This window comes from Vidua chalybeata, chromosome 2 (assembly GCF_026979565.1).
Source record: "Vidua chalybeata isolate OUT-0048 chromosome 2, bVidCha1 merged haplotype, whole genome shotgun sequence".
NCBI lineage: Eukaryota > Metazoa > Chordata > Aves > Passeriformes > Viduidae > Vidua > Vidua chalybeata.
The window spans coordinates 99,237,301-99,244,867 of NC_071531.1; the positions used below are offsets into that span (position 1 = coordinate 99,237,301).

General features: G+C 38.2%; 1 long non-coding RNA gene across 3 annotated transcripts in view; it reads right to left on the reverse strand.

Moving 5' to 3' along the window:
* The window catches only part of LOC128784738 (uncharacterized), a 56,121-nt gene extending 54,075 nt beyond the window's left edge, over nt 1-2,046 (reverse strand). For 2 of the 3 annotated variants that reach the window (XR_008429594.1, XR_008429593.1), the window contains exon 1: nt 1,980-2,046. This is a non-coding gene — a long non-coding RNA (uncharacterized LOC128784738). Of the gene's footprint in view, nt 1-1,531; nt 1,641-1,979 lie in introns of all 3 variants that reach the window. The other variant, XR_008429595.1, reaches the window with a different exon arrangement.
* Nucleotides 2,047-7,567: the final 5,521 nt, after the last annotated feature.

A 7,567-nucleotide genomic window follows, 5' to 3' on the forward strand; every position in this document is an offset into this window, starting at 1 on the left:
AAATATCAAGTCAATTGTTTAAAAAGAAATTTATGATTAATGACTGCAAATACAGCAGGTAGCTCAAGAAGAATCACTTCTTACAATTCTGAATTTTAGTAGCAGTGAAAACATCAAAGAGACTGAGAAAATCTTTCTTCTACCAGTAAACTGACTTAAAAATAAATGACTGATAGAGGTTGAATTGAATAATAATTGCAGTTAAGTAGTCTAATATGACTAAAGACAGTATGTTCTTCAACAGACGAATTACCTACTTATGCAGTATTGTGAAAAGACAATTTAGATATGAAAGCCGTTTCTCAACATCAGTAATATTTATCTAAATAGAAAAAGTCCCTAAGCTCAAAATGGTACTAATAATTATATGCTTCTGTAAAGGAATTCCACACAAATTACCATTTAAAATACATCAAACTTTTAAATTCTGGACATGTTACTTAGTGTGAATTTGTAGATGAACAGAAAAAAACCCCACCATGTTAAACACATTCTTGATTATTCATTATATTTTCTTAGTGCTCTTAATAAAGGTAATGGCCTAATTTGAGACAATTTGTTCACAGGCCTTATACCTAATCTTCCTTTATTTATGAACGGCTTTTCTTTGTTCATAGAAGTTTTTCAGGAAATGAAGTCCATGGATTGGAAATCTCCAGAAGTGGCTCGACAAAAAAAAAAAAAAAAAAAACCAAAAAAAAAAAAAAAAAAAAAAACCCAAAAAACCAAACCAAAACAAAACAAACCAAAACAAAACAACCAAAACTGTGCTACAAAATATACCAGTTTTGTGTGTCTCTATACTGAATCATTACATTGCCTCCTTAGTAAAAAGAATATATCTAATGGATTTGCAGGCCTGAGATGGCTCTTTGTTGAAACTTAATTCTACATCATGTATGGGTTTTAAGAAGAAAAAGTACAATCAAGATAATTATTCAAACCTCTTTGATGTAGTGTATAAGGAAAATAGGCCAGTACCATAACTGGATTTCACATTAAACTGGCCTGGTGTAAATCCCACCAGCATAATTACAGAGAAGCCAGAAGATCACCAAGTGAGGCAGTTCATCACTCAACACTCACTCATCACCATATTTGAATTCTGCAATAAGCTATTTTCTTGTTATATAGGGCCAGAAGCTATTTTATAATTTTCTTGGTTTTAGAATATTTCAGGTTCCTCTATCAAACTGGGACAAAACCCAAGAACCTCAAAGACAGCAAAATTAAACAAACAACCTCCCTCCCCAAGAAATATAGATTTAGAGTAGCTGAAATGCTTACTTTTACATGCTGATCTTTTTCATTTTAAAAAAATCTTTGTTTTCACTGTAATTACATTTCAGAAGGAACACATTTCTGAAATGAAGAAACAGAGCACTTCTTTTTGAAGATACTGGAACAAGATATTAAAGAAATGTCAAATTTTTTTGACTTGGAATAAAATACTGAAAGCAATCCCAAATTGGCATTTTTAAATTAAAAAAAAAAAAAATCTGTCTTGAAAATAACTTTCAGGTCTACACACCTCCAGGATGCATTGCAATGAGCTGATTCTTATGTGATTGTGTACATGCATTAGGAACAAATTCAGCCGTGGGGTGACAAACAGATAGCCTCCTATGACCTTTGGAGTTCTAAATGTAAAAATAAACAAAATTAAAACAATCAAAAGGATATCTCACACTGTGATATTCCTTTCAGGGAGCTTCGAAAATGTTTTTCTTCTTGATTCTTTCTGGAATACTACAAGATGACTACCAGAATATGTCCTTTGTTAAACAGATTTATTTCCTTCATTATCTCCATTACTTTTTTGATACATATTCCATTACACATCTATTACTAGGTGTGTTTCAATTACAGAGGATGATACCACAACTTGAAGAACTATGAACTGAGAGCTCAATCAGCCAACTAAGTACCTGCAAATATAATTTGTAAGTATAATGAGTTAATTTTTTCTCCATACTTACAGCTTCATGTCCCCAGTAATTGCAGTGCTCAACTGGAAATGGAGCTGCATGTGGCCCTGTATCCCAGCAGCAGCCAGCACGTCACAGCAGATTGTGCAAGCGCCTGGGTCGGTTATCTCAGAGTGAGCTGGCCTCTGCTTCCCTGTGCTCTTTGGTAAAACATTGAACATCTGAGCCAAACAGCAGCTGGGTTGTTCTTGAGCAGGAAGCCTGGGGCAAAAAAATCAGCTAATTTTCTACCCTTCTCACTTTGGAACTCCAGGAAAGACGTCAAAATATGCCAACAAATTTTTAAGGCACTCCAAATGTAACGTTGATGAGGTGGTTTCACAGTGACTACTGAGCTCTGGTGCATCCCGGGGCAGACCCTGGAACTTGGCAGGTATGGAAAGGAGCTGGCATAAGGCAAGCTGTGCCCAGGACACCCTGTCCTCCCTTGAACCACAGAGTACTTGGCTCTTTGCCATTCTTTTTTTGTACATGCAGTTTACAGAATTCAACTGCACAGGAAGATCGGATGTCATTGGCTATTGCACTCTTATTTTCCTCTTTCTCCTGATGGAAATTTCTTATCAGTCTGGTGCACAAAATGGCAGGCAGGGCAGCATGCTATCAGAGCTGGCAGGCTGGAGGAGCTGAGGATGTCTTGTCATATGTCATTTTGGACAAGGGAGAAATAACACAAAGTAGCACGGTTAAAAGGCAATTTTCACACAAAGGACTCAGGAAAGGAAACCTGGCTGACAACAAATGGATTGGAGGTCAGAGGGAACACCAGTCAGTCACCACAGACACGTATTATTTTCCATGGAAATACAGCTGAAGAGGAGGAGGGGATGGAGGACCAGAGTTTGCTGACAGGGGAGCAGATGGCTCAGGCAGTGAAAGGGCAGTGCCACCCAGGCAACAATAGTACAATTTGCAAGGTAATTTTAGAGTATGCCTTCACATTTACTTGTCTCAGTCATGTGATAAAATAAGAAAAAACCTTCTTTATAAGTGATGCTTTGTTGTCATTTATCTATTTGCTTATACAAGTATGTTTATAGGTCCATAAATATTGTTCTGTGGCTAGTGATAAAGCTGTACAATATGTGTCAAAGCAAGAGGTGAATGATATTTTTAAAGCCACTAAATCTTTTCTGTTGAGTTTTCATTTGGAACAGATTTCTTGTCATTATCATTGTTATTATTACTTTATGTTGTACAGTGTTATTGTATCTATATACTGTGATGTACAGAACTTTTCACAGAATAAAATGATATCCTTTACCCCACAGAAGGTCACTATTTAAATTTAAGACAAAGATTATCAATAACATCAGAGAGATGAAGAGGCTTCTTCAAGGAAACACATTCTAATTGACAAGATGGGAGGGAATTTCAGATTGCCAAAAAAGAGAGGCTTTTCCACAGCTTTTTATAGATATTAGGTAAAAGAAAATTAGAAGTATTCTGAATGACAGCAAGATAAAGTAGATGTTTATGGCATTATGTCCACAGCATGGAAGAGAATGGAAGAAAGTTATCACAAATGTGTTCAGAATTTAGCAAGCAGGATTTTGGAAACAGTGGAGTAATCAAAGAAAACAGTGGTCTTTGAAGAACTGAATGACAGGTGACAGGCAGAGTAGGGCCTGGACATGACAGTCTTTGAAAATAGACACATCACTTAAAATAAGTGAGATAAGAGAGACAAGATACAAGACATGGAAAATAATAAACAAGGGGGAACACTCTGAACAGGTAAGGGGAAAAATGTGTTTATCAAAGCTGGAGAAAAAACATGTTGCAACAAGCAAGACAAGCTGGTAATAAGAGCTTTAAAAGAGATTTAGCCATGATTGCAAGCATGAAATTGATGCAATTGAAGTTCAGAATGTCAGGGGATGTAGAGCAGCTACAGATGTAGTTGATGATCAGGCTAGGGACCCAGAAATGGGTACTACCTGAAGGAATTAATAATAGAAGGAAGTGATAAATTACTCTGGCAAGTATAGGTGAAAGCTGCATGTCCATGAGGAGGGGTCAGAGAAACAGGCTGAGATTTTAGTGTGTATCAATAGAAGAAGGCATGTGAAAGATATGGGTTGTCTTGTTGGAGACTGAAGTAAGATCCAAGGGAATACAGTCAGAGCAACCAGAAGAAGACAATGTTTTTAGAGGAATAAGTCATGTAAAAGATCAGGAAAGTCAGGAAAGACACTCCTGTAACAAAAATGCGAAGCTTCTCTGTGAGCAGTCACTGAGTAAGAGCTTAAGGACATGTTGTAAAAGACGGAAACCACCTCCACAAGAAGATACAACCAAAATTTAGGAGTAAGGCTCTTTCCAAGGGGCAGGGCAAGAGATAATAGTTGGAGGAGGCAAGTAAATTTGAAAGAAAAGTGTTAAGATGGATGTAATGGGAAGTTTTCTGCATATTGAGAAAAGATGTGCAAGGAAGTGTGAGAAGAAAGGATAAGTGTAAATGAAAGGCTAAGAAAAGTTCTGGGATCTCCACTAAGGACTTGGCAGGAGAAGTGAATTTTAGCATTGTCTTAGGTACTCTATTCTGCCTTAGTGACTTATTACTCATGGGTTTGTGAGCTGCTTAACTTGATCAGTTTCCCCTCTTCAGAGCAGAAAGAATCATAAAAGTTTTTTAAAAAGTGAATCGAGGGTTTTGCTAACTCTTCTAATTCAAAGTCAAAGGGCAGTCAAAGGAAGAAGATTGTAGAGGATCATTGAACCAATATATTTGATTGCTTGTCACAATTTAAAGATCAGTCATGAAGCTGGATTGTCAGAAGATTAGATCCTGTACAGGAGAAATTGAAATGATAAAATTACTTTTTTAACTCCACACAACGGAAATGACAGTGTCTTCTGTGAGCTGAGTGCCATCACTTTGCTGTTGGCTTAAGAAAAATTTCTCTCTTGGAGAAAGAAATTAGGAGGGCTTGGATCAATGACTATGGCTCCAAAATCATATAAAGGCATAGGTGTTTTGCTCTTGAAGACCAAGTGATGCAATGATAAAATCAGTGGGTGGTATACTACTGGTTTCCAAAAAAAAAAGTATCTTCTATGATTTAAGACAATGTCTGCATTTTACCAGATGATCTAGTAGATAGAGAGATCCAAACAATACTAATTAATCTATTTCAAGTTGGGGTGAGTTTCCACTCCATGATGACCTCTGTATCACCATCTCTTTAGTCCTTGACCATATGGAAGACTGATGAAGTAGTACGTCACATCTTTTTAACTGCTTTGAAGCCAGGACAGAAACAGAAAGATTCAAAGGGGAATTGGAAGAGGAGGTCAAACTTTTATATGTCTGAATTACAGCAGTTGTATAATACATTTTTGGGTGTGAATCCCTTACTTAAACATGAATATGTTTTGCTATTTGAGATGCCTTAAGTACAAGTCTGTCACTTGACTGTTGGTAATGACAGCATGGGCTTCCCTTAGGTATGGTGCAACATCTGCCAGTCCTGATGGAGGTCTCTGATGTTCTGTGAAGCCTCAAGAGTCTCCAGGGCACATGTGTGGACAACTGAGCAGAGCCCCTTCTGTCTGCAAAAGGAAGGGAATATGGAACTTTCATTCTGGGACAAAAAAACCCCAAACCACATTTTGAAATTAGAATTTTTCTTTCTCTATTCATTTTCTCTGTCTTTTTCCAGAAAGAAATTGGAGGTTTTTTGTTTTTTGTTTTTTTGTTGGTTTTTTTTTTTGTTTTTTTGTTTTTTGTTTTTTTTTTTGATACTGTACTGGTTTACTCTGAAATAAAATGGTCATCAGGATTCAGAGTTAATGGCTAAACCAGAACATGTTATTTGTTACCTCAATGCAGTTTTATTTTCACATTTTAGACACCTGGTTGGCACTTCTGAAATGTGCATTATCCTCAGACTGGCCCATTCACTGGGTATTTCTCTACTAGTGCCTTTTCCTATTGTTTGATCATAAGAGGAGCCTACATAGACATTCATCTTACAGGTGATTATTTTGGAGCAGAAGAATGAAATCGGTGGCTTGGGTTCCTTTTTTCTCCAACCACAAATATCTATGGCAGAGATATTTATTTCTGAATTAATTACATTAGACTCCATTTGTGCTCACTGGGGAGAAATAAGGACACAATTAATTTGACCTATTTTGCTCTAATCTCATTTGACTAAGATAAATTTTGTCCTAGAGGTGCCTATTAAGGGAGATTATGGTGACAAGAGCAGATGTAAATGCCCCTGCTCTGGATATCTTAAAGTGTCACACTTTAAATGTGTAAATAGATCTGCCTGTAGCCAGATTCCAGAGATTCATTAGGTGGTTGGTAAGATCTGATTAACCTCTATCTTCCCCTTGTGCCTCCCTATGGCATGTCTGGCTCAGCAGAGGGGACATAGGCGGGCAGAGGGCACAGTGTCCACAGTCAGGGACAGCTGCTGAAGGAAGGTAAACCTGCAGGTGACCGTGTCCCTCATCACAGAGGGTTTGGTTAACACGGGAAGGATTCTCACTGTTCACTCCCACAGCTCCTACAAATCCAGTGGGAAGTGCTGTCCCCTCATGGGTGGCAATGAATGTGCCTGGGACAGTGAGGTAATGGAAGGCCTCTAGCTTGTGAGAGAGAAGAAAGGAAGCAGGCATTCCTAATGCAGATCTGATGACTGTGAGAAACCCACTCCAGAAGACCCTAGATCTGTCCCCAAATCCTTCCCCTTTCACTGGCTGTGCTGGAGATGCCTTTCCAAATCTCCTGGCTCTGTTTTTTGTGTAACTGCCGAAGACCAGAAACCTCCAACAGGGCAGCAGAAGTAATCATTCTTCACTGTTTTTTTCCTTAATCAATCACCATTTGCGCCTACAAGACAAAATTAACAACTCCAGCTGCCAGTGGATGCAAGCTGGAGAAAGTGATGAGCACATTAAACCTTTTAGGCCTAAGCTGGAAACAGAGAATTTAGCCAGACTTAGGAGATCTCTGCCTCACATGGAATACAGATATTAGTGATTCGGGTCTTCTCTCTGTGTCTTTGCTCCTTTTGTATTTGCAGGCCTTCTCACTAAAAGAACACAAGAGAAAACCTGTGTGGAAGTACTTGTCTGGAGCATAATGAAACACTTTGGGGAAAAATTGGGTTTTAGAGACCTGCATTTGTCATGGAATTGCCCAGGGAACAGCACATTAATTGCAGTAAATTTAAGTAAAGTGTACACTCTCAGTGGTATATCTGTATAGATACAGAAGAGACTAGTACTTAATTACTTGATGTATTTAAAAGGGAGCTGCTAACAATAAGAAAATGCCCCTGTGATCAAGCTCTTTCCACTCTGAGATAAGCCAAGCCAACAGGGAAAAGCATTCCTATGTAATATTTTTGCACTCCATCACCTATATCTATCAATCAGAGATTTCAGATTAATTTCTTCACACTTAGCTTAGGGCCTGCTTTGTTTCCAGCTGGATCAGTCAGTCCCCTGCACTGGGTCACTGTTGATGCTCAGGAGCGGGGCAAGAACAAGAGCTGGGTTTTAGCTGAGAAGGGGAGACATTTTCTCTTTGGCAACTCCTGATTGGCAGGGTTAATTAAACT